This window comes from Dama dama, chromosome 7, assembly GCF_033118175.1.
Source record: "Dama dama isolate Ldn47 chromosome 7, ASM3311817v1, whole genome shotgun sequence".
Taxonomy (NCBI): Eukaryota; Metazoa; Chordata; class Mammalia; order Artiodactyla; family Cervidae; genus Dama; species Dama dama.
In genome coordinates this window covers 47,171,849-47,184,768 of record NC_083687.1, presented here as the reverse complement: position 1 = coordinate 47,184,768, position 12,920 = coordinate 47,171,849, and the positions used below count along the sequence as shown (strand labels likewise).

Below are 12,920 nucleotides of genomic sequence, written 5' to 3'. Positions count from 1 at the left end.
GCTTCAATGAGTTTGGCCAGTGCCCAGCACATATTTTGAGCGTTCATTTTTTTTTTATTGTTGTTACGGTTATTATTATCATGTTCTTCACCTGTAATATAGATATTCATTCAATAAATTTATTTTATTGAAATACAGTGGGTTTACAATGTTGTATTAGTTTCAGGTACATAACAAAGTGATTTCACTTATGCATACATACATATATATCCCTTTTCAGATTATTTTCCCTTATAAGTTATTACAAAATATCGAGTATAGTTTCCTGTGCTACACAGCAGATCCTTGTTGATTATCTGTCTTTTTAGATGTTTATTTGGCTGCCCCAGGCCTTAGTGGTGACACATGGGATCTTTAGTTGTGGCACGCAGAATCTAGTTTCCTGACCAGAGATCAAACCCAGAGACCCTGCATGGGCCCACACAGTCTTAGCCACTGGACCACCAGGGGAGTCCCAGTTACCTATTTTATATATAGTAGTGTGCCTCTGGGCTTCCTGGGTGGTTCAGATGGTAAGGAATTTGCCTGCAACGCAGGAGGCCCAGGTTCAATCCCTGGGTTGGGAAGATCCCTGGAGAAGGGAATGGCAACAAGCCGCTCCAGTATTCTTGCCTGGAGAATTCCATGGACAGAGGAGCCTGGTGGACAAGATTGAGCGAAGACTGAAGGGCACTGTGTCTGTGTTCATTCCAAACTCATAATTATCCCTCCCCCCACCCTACTGAGCACTTGGACACTGTGCTGAGTCTGAGACAGAACAGTGAATAAGCATATTCTGGGCTTCCCTGGTGGCTCAGATGGTAAAGAATCTCTCTGCAATGCAGAAAACCTGGGTTCTATCCCTGGGTCAGGAAGATCCCCAGAAGAAGGGAATGACTACCCACTCCAGTGTTCTTGCCTGGAGAATCCCATGGACAGAGGAACCTGGCGGGCTACAGGCCATGGGGTCACAAGAGAGTCGGACACGACTGAACGACTATCGCCTTCACTTTCAAGTATATAATAGTGAGTAATAGATCAGGCCCCTCCTTTCATGGAATATCCTAGGAGACAGACAATAAAAAGCAGACTGATAAGATAATTAGACTCTAAGTGCGATGAAGGAAACCCAGGAAGGGACCAACCTCTTGGTGAAAGCAGACATGAACTGCAGCTGCAAAGTGAGGAGAGCCGTGGGAAGGAGTAGGGGGTTCCCGGCAGGGGGATGAGGGGTTGCCAAGACCCCGAGGTGAGCAAGGGTTCTGTGTGTCCAGGAGCCAGAAAAGCAGCCAGCGTGGGGGCCCAAGGGCTTGAGGGTGAGAGCTGGACCCAGCGTGATGTGGGCAAGGCCCTAGTATGGGGGTCACGGGGGGAACTTGACCCGGCAGCGCCCATTCATAGGGTTATTAGCAGCAGAGGCAGGGGCTTGGCTCCTGCCAGGGACCCGGTGAATGGTCCGTGAGTGGGGTCTGGCTGTCAGCCTCCTTTCCGAGTCCTGTGCCATCACCCCCTCTCTGCTCATCTCTCTCCGACGATAGTCTAACTTCCTTTCCTAACAACTTCCCCTGATGCCGTTCTCAGCCTTCTTTAATCCATCCTCCAGTGACGGAATGACCTTGATAAAAGCACTGTGGTCCTGTGACCACGTCTCTCTCCTTAGACGCTAGCCGTGGATCCCCGTTACCTAAGCGTGACATCCTGGCCCCTCTGCTGGAAGGGGGCTCATTGCCATGTGGCCCCCTTGCCCTTCAAAGGGCTCAGCCTCCCTGCCTGGAGTCTTGCTGGTCCCCCCGCCCGGAGGCTCTAGAAGGCTCTGTTTCCCTTTCCCTCCTCTGATTGGCATGTGCTTTTCTTCAAAGATTCAGCTCAGAGTCACATTCTCTAAAGAGCCTTTCCTGATGCTCACTCCGATGGACTCCATCCCCGCCGTATCCCACGTACTCCTGTCAGTCTTGCGGTGCTGTGTCCGTGTTCCGAGAGGCCCTGGGAGACTGACCTACAAGGGTAGCACTGGCACCTGCTAATTTCTTTTTCCTTATTCCCTGCACAACGTCTGGCGAATGAGCAATGGTGTCCTAGCTCCTCGGAGACATTTAACTTGTGCAAACTCAACTAGATTCTCTCTCTCTCTCTGTCTCACACACATGTACGTGCACACACACAGTGTATGTAAGTTTAAATGGTCATCCCTCCCTTGCCCACCATTCCACACAATGAGTCTGGGGTCCACAGGTGCATTCTGCTTATTCCCATGAGGAGGTCTTGGTTTTCGGGGCTCACCAGCCTTAAAGAGACAGCGTGATCTCATGACTCGGCTCCTCAGCTAAAGCCAAGCTCTCCATCCGATACTCATAAGAGGTCACTCTCTGGACCCAGATTCAAGGGAGAATGTGTCGTGTTGGAATTATGGACAGACTGTTTCGTCTTAACGGGGCTCCTTCCCAGGGCCTTCCTCCAAAGGAATTCTGACTGCACGCTGTCTTCCCCTTACCTGTTGACTTTGAAACCCAGCCTATCTGCGGTATGAGTACCTTCTCTAAATGTTTGTTGAGTTTATTTATTGGCTAGGAATTGGCAAGGTCAGGGCCCAAATTTAGATCATCTAACTCCTAATTTAGGGTTCTGCCTCCGATCCTCAATGCATCGTATAGAATCGCTCTTTTTGAAAAGTTGTTCTTACTCCGAAAAGGCAGACAGAGATAAAAGTGCCATGAAGGAATGATTGTCTGAAGCCAGCAGTCTTTGGACAATACTTTGTCACCCAGAACTTTGAGCGATGGCTTCCACCTTAGGAAAAAGTTGCCATGTGTGTTAAAAGGCATTGCTTTTATAATCCCTCTTTGGAAATGTATTTAAGTGGCTTCTGCTCTTTTCATATTCTTGGTCACTGACTGCTGAACTGCGACCTGGATAGTAGTTTAGAGCCACGGGTCTCAGTGAGATGTAGAACTGGGGAGAGTCTAGGTCTCAGGAAACATCCCCCGGGAGTCTTTGCCACGTTTGCTTTTTGGCTCTTGCTATTCCGTCTCCCTTGGTGACCTCATTGGCCTCCAAGCTCAACCCCATTCTGTCCTGATGAATCATAAGTCTCCATTGTGTTCCCCAGGCCCTCTCTGCATTCCTCCCAAGCCTTTGGGTATCTATTCCCGAGGCTCCCACTGGCCCTTGCTCACACCTCCCCATTTTATTGGCCTACTTCCCATAGCCCCCTTCTCCAGAACCCCAGGCACCGCCATCCTGCAAGTCAGCTGACATCTCCTCTCCCAGAGCCTCAGACCTGATCAGCACATTCCATACATTCTGCGTGTGTCCAGGAAGCATCACCATTGTGGTTCCATCGTTACTGCTCTAACTCCGGCCCGTGGTGCCGACCTGTCAAGTTGATCGTTAGACCTGTCCATGTGGTGTCTCTGGCCCACAAGTCTCCCTCTTCAAATCATTCTAACACTCTTGACATATTTTTCTTCGAAGAATAACTTCTCAATGCCAAAAGCCTCAGTGACTTTCAACAACAGCTTACTGAATTGTTCAATCCAATCGTCTCAACGTAGGACGTTTAAATCATGACCTGAATATGTCTACACTCAAGGCCTTGTCATGTGGGACGTGTTCTCTGGTTTTTAATCTCAATTTTGTCAAGCTTTGTTGTAATTCCTTTATGTCATTCTGTGATCTTCTTTGCGCTATAATTGTGAATGTGGATATCATATTGCCCTGACAACTATTATCTCTTTGGGGTCTTTTATATTTTTGGCAGCTCAACATAGGGAGCATCCAGTGGAATAAGAATAAATATTTACTGAACTGAATCAAATGGAAATAATGTTTTATATGCCCATCAGCACTGCTGCCAACTCAGCTTCAAATCAACCACCCTCTCTGTCACCACACACACAGACACACACACACACATGTCTAGATCCCTTTGCCAAGTCTTAATGGGTCAGCTTCAGACTGCATCTTCTAGCATATTCAGGTTTTCTGGGAATTTTCCTGAAGTCCTTCCTCCCCTGGTCAACAGCAACAGGACTGTTCTCCCTCTCTCTGTTTTTCCAAAGCATCTGGTTCATCTTGGGAAGGCTGCTCAATGCCAAGTTCATCCTGGGGGCAGCACCAGTTCAAGCCAGACTGTGCTCCAATCCATGGTCCACTATCTGTGAACTTAACCAGTGGGCACCTACCTCTGCACCAAAGAAATGCAAAGAGCAGCCTAATAGCAGAAGACCCTACTCTAAAGACCAGATCCAGGTTTGTACAGGGCTGTTGCTTTGGGCAACAGTGATGGCAGTAACCCATCATCTAATGAAGAAAATGACCCTTCTAAGATTTTTAGTGATTTTTTCCCCCTGGATCTTGGAGTGAACAAATCTGCAGTCTTAGAAAGCAATATCCAAAGCAGCAGTTATAGGGAATTTCATGTGTGGCATGGAGTGATTAAAAACAAAAACCAAACCTACACACCAGCAGTTATATTATTTTTCTAATCAACCATTTCTCCTTTGCTTTCATATGCATTACATTTATTTTCATCACTACATCATTATTGATTGACTTTAATCTGTTTAGGTCAAGAATGATATGAAAGAATGCTGATTGAACTTAAGGCAATGAAAGCAAACATTCTGAGCCTTTTTTGTTTTTGTTTTTGAGATGAACATGGATCATACCATTTAATGCAGACCCAAGGCCTTGCATTTTTTGGAGGTAGGGATTACTTCCATTACAGATTCTTTTCATGTATATAAATACAATGCATTGTGATGACCCCAATTCAAAAATTACATGCTGCAGCCCATATTAACACTGACAGCTCCTCATAGAGAAAAAGAAAATTAAATTTTCTTGGCCTAACTAACCAGTTCTTAACTGGCTTCTCAATGCCTGTCTTTCATCCTATGACCTGAACAGTATGTGACATTCTTTCTTGACATGCTTTAGAAAAAGCCATGGGTAGAAGGTTTTTTCCAAATGTCACTTCAGTTGTGTCCGAGTCTTTGTGACCCTATGGACTGTAGCCTGCCAGACTCCTCTGTCCATGGGATTTCCCAAGCAAGAATATTGGAGTAGGCCACCATTTCCTCCTCCAGGGTATCTTCCCAACCCAGGAGTCGAACCTGAGTCTCCTGTGTCAGTTGCCTTGGCAGGCAGATTCTTTACCACTAGCGCCACCTGGGGACAGGCTCAAATAGTTGTGGCACATGGGCTTAGTTGCTCTTAAGCATGTGGAATCTTCCGAGACCCTGCATTGGCAGGCAGATTCTTAGCCACTGTCCCTCCAGGGAAGTCCTAAGTTCCTCTGTGTATTCTTTCAGGCTCACTCTTATTATGCATCACTCTGTGCTCAAGCCACAGTGGCCTGAGGATGTGTGTGGGAGGTCACAGAGCTTCTCTGCACTATCGTTTGCTAACTTTTGATGGTCTGCGTGGGCCTCTCACCCAGACCGGTGATTTCAACATTTCCTCTCCCTCCATCAGTTCAGTTTTCAGTTGCTCAGTCCAACTCTGCGACCCCATGGACTGCAGCACACCAGGCTTCCCTGTCCATCACCACCTCCCAGAACTTACTCAAACTCATGTCCATCGAGTCGGTGATGCCATCCAACCATCTCATCCTCTGTCGTCCCCTTCTCCTCCTGCCTTCAGTCTTTCTCAGCATCAGGGTCTTTTCCAATGAGTCAGTTCTTCGCATCAGGTGGCCAAAGGATTGGAGCTTCAGCTTCAGCATCAGCCCTTCCAATGACTATTCAGGACTGATCTCCTTTAGGATGGACTGGTTGGATCTCCCTCCATGCTCATCGGTTGTTGAACATCTCCTGGTTGGTATATCTTTCAGCAGTGAGGGCTGAGGACCAATGATATCTAGGATAACAAAAACATTTTGGTTTGCCCAGGACTTTCTCACTTTTAGCACTAAAAAAAAAAAAAAAAAATCCCTTGTCCTGGGAAATTCCTTAGTCCTGGGCAAACTGGACAGTTGGTTACCCTAAGTACTGCCCTTACACATTCCCTCTCATCTTTCTGATGCCCAAGGCATCTTGGGGCTGAGAATTAGTGCCCTAGATATTTATGTTCCACTGATCATTCACTGGGTGGGAGGCGGGGGGAAGAGAGATAACCAAGACTACTCCGTTACATAGGTTACAACACAGTTCAGACACACTGGAGGGTAGTAATCCAAACTACACCATCAGCTCTGACAGCGCTAACCAAAGGAGACCAGGGCTGAGCCTACCCTCCTTATAACAATTTTCCCTGTGTTTTTGAGGAGAAAAAAATGAGTTCAAGGATATCCTTTAAAAGGAATGATTGGTAAATAGAAAATTTTGAGTGGAAAACCGTTTTAGGGCTTCCTTGGTGTCTCAGTAGTGGACTCCACCTGCCAGTGCAGGAGACACGGGTTTGATCCCTGATCAGGGAAGATCCCACATGCTGCGGATCAACTAAGCCTCGTGTACCCCAGCTACGGAGCCTGCGCGCTAGAGCCCGGAGCCCCAAGGACTGAAACCCGCACATCCTAGAGCCGGTGCTCTGCAGCCAGAGAAGCCACCGCAGTGAGAAGCCGCAACTAGAGATCAGACCCTGCGCGCCGCAACTAGAGAAAGCCCGAGCAGCGATGAAGACCCAGCACAGCCAAAAATAAATAAATAGATAAAATTATATTTAAGAAAAGAAAACACTTTAACCAGTGGGAAAACCAAGGGTGAGGATTTTCTTCTATCGAATACAGACACAGGACATATCCTGGAGGCAAATTTTATCCAGCTTTCATTTCTAGGAAAGCAGAAGAGACATCTGCTTGTGGAGATTCAGCCAAGCCACTCTGCCCCGACAAGCAGTCTAAACTCAAGAAAGCGACAGGTTCTGTGGAAAAGAGGCTAGTTTGAAGCTAGTTTGAAACTGAAAGTGAAGCAAGAATTTAATAGGGCTATTAAAACTAGAAGTTGGAGGAAGCCACTGGCTACCTCTATTTTAAGACAGTTTTGCTTTCATTTATTCGAATACGTTTAGAAGAGAAAGAGTGTCTTCAAGATACAGATTATTGGTAGCAGCTGAATGATAAGATATTATCTCTTAGTAGAAATATCTCCGTGCAACTTCAACATTCAAAAATATGGGGGTGGAGGAGTTTGGTGGATGAGAAGGGTACCAGAAGTATGTCCAGATTTGAACAGAGGCAAAGTCTTCTCATGAATTTGCCGTCTTTTTTTTTCTCAGGGCAGACACTTGGAAACAGAGAAAGGTTGCATAGAAAGACAAATAGTCACTGATTCTGTCCCTTGAGATTTAGTGGAATCGAGCCAAAGATCAAATATGTGTGTTTGGTTTTTGCTTTGGCTTGGAAAACTGGATTTAAATCTAGGCAACTAACCATAAGAGGGGAAGAAATTGGCTGCCCCAAAGAGGCTGCCAGGGAAGTAGGAAAAAAGTAATGTGATCTTAGAAGAATAAGGGTAAGCTGGAGTGATGTTATGTGGAATAGTATAGAAAAATACAGGAGTCTTCCAAGCCAGATTGAATTTCATAGACTTCCTATGACTCCTTTTTGAATATTCAGCAACTAAGATACAGTGATCCCAAGAAACTTTCTGAGGGCCACATAGTAAACAGCCGAACCAGATTTAAACCCTGCTCCAAAGCCTTGGTCTTCGCCAGCATGCTCTATCACAACCTTTTACAGGGTGCACCAGCCCAACTGGGTCTCTTAAGTATAGGCGGCAACTACACTTCAAGAGGCTGCTACTGGGGTACTTCCCTGGTGTTCCAGGGGCTAAGATTGTGAGTTTCCATCGCAAGGGGCCTGGGTTCAATCCCTGGTTAGGGAACTAGATTTTTCATGCCATAACTAACACCCAATTCAGCCAAATAAATTAAAAAAGAGAGAGAGAGGCTGCAGTTGGGAATGAAGAGCAGTTCCCTCACCGTGGGATGCAGGAGAGGGCTGCAGAGGCTGGCTCTGCCTGTGATAACCACGGCTTTGATGGCGCCCACCTGTCCTTTGGGGTCTTTTAGGGCTTCCCAGGTGGTGCGAGTGGTAAAGGATCCGCCTGCCAATGCTGGAGACACGGGTTCGATGCCTGGGTGGGGAAGAAACCCTGGAAGAGGAAATGGCAACCCACTCCAGCATTCTTGCCTGGAGAATCCCCATGGGCTGAGGAGCCTGGCGGGCTATAGTTCATGGAGTTGTAAAGAGTTGGACATGACTGAGCGACTAAGCAAAGATGAAGAATGGCTCGTCAAGCCCTGCAGCTCTGCCTCACGAGAGGTACCCGGAAGGTCGATGGGTGCTTCAGGCTCTGTGTGAACCATGTTTGGCAACAGAGAGAGATGCTATAAGATTTGTTGAGTACACCTTCTGTGCAAGGTATCACTCTAAGCTCTTTTTGTGTACTAACCTATTAAGATCTCTTTGGAATGCTGTGAGGTCAGTGTCCTAGTATCTCCCTATTATAGAAGAAAGGAAACAGGCACGGAACCCCGTGTACTTTAACCCTGATGGGCTGTGTTGGGCATTAAGGCCAGTACAAGGAAGACCAACATTACCCTTTCTCCTCATTTCACATTTCTTCATCTGGAAAGTAATTATGAAGACTCTGATGTTATAAAATACAGGCCTGGAGGAACTTGATTATGATCTAGAAAAGAAATCAGCCAAGAACATACAACCTGTGGGCTAAATCTGACCTATTCTTTTACTGACCACAAGCTAAGAATGATTTTACATTTTTAAAGGGTAGTAAAATAAATTTTAAAAACCTATTTTATGAATTGAAAATAGTATAAAATGGAGATATCAATGTCCATGGATAAAGTTTCGACAGGACACAACACATATTGTTGTGGCTACTCTCAGAACACAGTCTAGGGTTGACTGGTTGCCTCAGAAGCCAAACAGCTCACAAGCCTAAAATGCTTACTACCTGGCCCTTCACAGAAAAAGCAGTGACTTCTGCTATAGAAGCCTGTGATAGACAAGTTTTGGCAGAATTGTGAGTTTCCTGGGTAATTTAGAACCTGCCCTTTTGTGTGCAAAATGGTTAAACTAAAAAAGGAAAAACAAACTAATTTGAATAAGCATATTTCAGAAATGCCTTTTTAAATAGACTATGCAAAATATGTGTACAAGAATATGTGAATGTATTTATATTTCACTAAATGTTAGTACTCTGCTTGTTTTCAACCCCAGACTGCTAGGTTGGCCTGCACAGTTTTCAGGCCTTTTCACTAACTGATTTGATAATTTTATTTAAACATTCATTTATTTACCTGGCTGCATCGGGTCTTCGTTGTGGCCTGAGAGATCTTGGCTGCATCAAGCAGATCTTTCTGGCACAGGGACTCTCTTGGTGCTGTCCACAGGCCCTGTAGCCGTAGTAGCTGTGGTACTGGGGCTTAGTTGCTCTGCAGCATGTGGGATCTTAGTTCCCCAACCAGGAATCAAACCCACGTCCCCTGCATTGCAAGGCAGAGTCTTAACCATTGAACCACTAGGGAATTCCCTTATCTGATCATTTTATTAAATACTGTACAAATGCCAGTCATTCTTTAATCGAATGATCTTGAATTGTTTATTTTTCAGGTTAACTTCCATTATAGGTTATTACAAGGCATTAACAAGGAATATAGTTCCTTGTGTTACACAGTACATCCTTGCTGATTATCTATTTTATATATAGTAGTGTGTATCTATTAACCCTAATTTATCTCTCTCCTTTCCCCTTTGGTAACCGTAAGCTTGTTTGCCATGTCCATGAGTCTTTCTGTTTTGTATTTAGATTCCCTGTATTAATTTTTAGATCCACATGTACATTGTATGTTTGTCTGACTTACTTCACTTAGTATGATATTCTCTAAGTCTATTCATGGTGCTGCAAATGGCAATATTTCATCCCTTTTTTATGGCTGAGTAATATTCCATTGTGTTCCACATCTTCCTAAACCAGTCATCTGTTGATGGGTATTTAGGTTGTTTCGGTTCCTTCACTATTGTGAGTGCTATGAACATTGGGGTGCATGTATCTTTTCGTATTTGTCTTCATTTTTTCTGGATATATGCTCAGGAGTGGGGTTACTGGGTCATTTGGTACCTCTATTTGTAGTTTTTTATGGAGTTTTTCTTGAACCTACTTTACTCTGAGTCTATCACCTATTGACCAGAGGATGCCCAGTCTAACTGTTCTACATCCCTCTTCTAATTTGTGACTTCTTACCTGTTTAGTTCTAAGAAAGTGTGTTAGGATTGTGTCTAAACTAAAATAAACTAAGCCTCAAGAGAGATTCAAATACATGAGCTCTGATGTTTAAACCAAAGGTGAAAAATTGTATTGTGGGGGGCTGATGCAGTCTTCAGGGTGCTTGTGTGGGCATTCACTTGGGTCTTAAAAATTTGTTTATTACCCCTAAATTTGTTAATTACTTGATAACATTTAAAGAGTTAGGAATTTTTTTTAATATAAAATTCAGATTTCTCCCTCCTCTTAAAACATTTGCAGAGCTGGCAGCATTGGCCCCATGACCCTACATGTTACTTACTGCTGGCTGTGAGAGGGAGCTGCTTACTGAAGGTGGCTCTTGTTCAGTCTCGAAGTTGTTTCCAACCCTTTGCAACCCCACGGACTGCAGCACGCCAGGCTTCCCTGTCCTTCACTATCTCCTGGCGTTTGCTCAAATTCACATCCATTGAGTCAGTGACTATGCCATCCAACCATCTCATCCTCTGTCGTCCCCGTCTCCTACCTTCAGTCTTTCCCAGCATCAGTGTCTTTTCCAATAAGTTGGCTCTTCACATCAGGTGGCCAAAGTATTGGAGCTTCAGCTTCAGCATCAGTCCTTCCAATGAATATTCAGGGTTGCTTTCCTTTAGGATTGATCTCCCTGCTGTAAGGCATAGTTCCGGCGAGGCAGAAAAGGAAAGACGACCTCAACAGAAGTAGGTTACCTTAATTCAGGAAAGGAGGGGCGACAGTCGGCCTAATGACCAGGCTGAGCGCCGAAAGGGATCAGGGAGGCTTCATACTTATAGGGAGGTTTGTAGAAGCGATAAGGGAAACGTCAATCAGGCGGGATATTTTGAGTATTTTTTTGTTGAGATGACACTTGTAGTTGGGCAGGGGGTGATAAGTCTTCTGGGCGGGTGTAGGGGGTGGTAGGTTTCTGGACAGGGGGTGATAAGTCCCAGATAGATGCAACTGGCCTGGAGCATCAGGATGGAACTAAAGTTATGCTTTGTTTTCTCCGAAGTTGGATGATTCGGCAAGGGGCCTTTAAGGCTGTTGTTCTCTTTTCTAGGCCCAAAAGACTCCTTCACTTGCTGTCCAGGGGACTCTCAAGAGTCTTCTCCAGAACAGTTAGAAAGCTGTAGGTGGGGCAAGCACTAACAACTCTTCACCACCGTCCCCACCTTCTCTCAGCCTCCCCGACACCACGCCCAAGTGTTCGCTGCCGCTCAGGAATTCACTAGCCCCATTTTTCCTGCCCTTCACCAGCTTAACCTACTTTTTTTTTTTTTTTTTTCACATTTTTCACTTACCTGTCTGTACACATTCAGGTGTATGAATCCAGCCTATGATGTGTGATCTTTATTTTGGTTGCCAGGAGACCTTTTCTTGTTTACCTTCTGGGTTTCCATATGGTTGAAGTGTTTGAGGTTGTCAGAATGACACAGCTCAAGCCTTGGGTGGGAAGCAGGATGGTGTGACCTTGGGGGACCTGAGAGCACCCAACAAAAAACAAAAACCATTGCCTTGATGCAGTAGCCAGTACTCGCGCTGAAAAAAAGCAGCAGAGCTTTAAAGACTTGAGAACACATCAGGCCCAGGCTGTAACCCTGCCTGGACAAGAAGGCATTCATGTTTTACCTCTGAGAGCCCAGCTGGGGTGCACACACAGCTCAAATGAGGTTAATGAGGACTGAAGCTGTTGGGGGAAGCACACCGACTGAAACTGCCCACCATAGCAGGCACCATAGCAATTATTTGCATGAGTTATTTTACGACAGGAGGTCTTGGTGAGGAGCACAGGAATTGATAAGGCACCGTCCTCCGGAAGAGTTCGGGAAGGGTCAAAAGGAGACGCCACTGTGTCCTACCGCCTCCCAGAATCCTTCTCGCTGGCGTCCATCTTGGCTGAGCAGCGTGGGCGCCACCGGAAGGACCCTGAGTCGGAGTGATTGGCCAAAAGCAACCCGGAAACGAATCCCATGGCCATAAGACCCCAGACTGTGAGCCACGCGGCAGAGCGGTTCTCCTGGGTTCCCTGACCCTCCTGCTCTCCACCCGGGCGCCTCTTCCCAGCAAAGTCTCTTCCTTTGTCAGCGCGTGTGTCTCCTCAGGCAATACATCTCCAAGTGTTAGACAAGAGCCCACCCTGGGGTCCTGCAAGGGGTCCCCCTTCCTGCAACAAAGTGATTGTAGAGGGAAAAAAGTTCCCGCCTCATTCTCCAAAAGCTCCCGGCCCCGCCTAGCCTTTTTTTGTTTTGATGTTTGAGCTGAACTCACTATGTGTCTATCTCCTTGTGCTTGCTGGCTCCTTGATTGTGACCATAAACATATCCTGGGGGCAGAGAGAGGCAGGGAGTGATACAGAATGTCCGCTTGTCGACAGTTTTCAATCTGTTAAGCCAACCGGAGGGAGGAGAGCAGATATCCTGTCCTGGTTGGAAGGTATTAGCTTAGCCTGCCCAATTATTTGCTGGAGGAAAACTATTTGCCTGCTCAGTTGCCTCAGATACCAGGCAAAACAAACCTCCTGCTGGGCCAGCCACTACAAAAGGCATCGCACTCTCATCTCCGGCTGCTCCTCTGCTGCCGCTGCTAAGTCGCTTCAGTTGTGTCCGACTCTCGGTTGGCTCAGGAACTTTCCCCCAGACGCATGCTTCCCACCCACCTGCCTTGAACGCACTCCACCTTTGCTGAGCGCTGGAGGCACCTGGCTCAGGTGAGCTA

At 46.1% G+C, this 12,920-nt stretch overlaps 1 protein-coding gene across 5 annotated transcripts in view; it reads left to right on the top strand.

Annotated features, from left to right (window-relative positions):
• The window catches only part of GCNT2 (glucosaminyl (N-acetyl) transferase 2 (I blood group)), an 89,308-nt gene that overhangs the window by 38,188 nt on the left and 38,200 nt on the right, over positions 1 to 12,920 (top strand). The gene's annotated exons all lie outside the window — the stretch shown is intronic.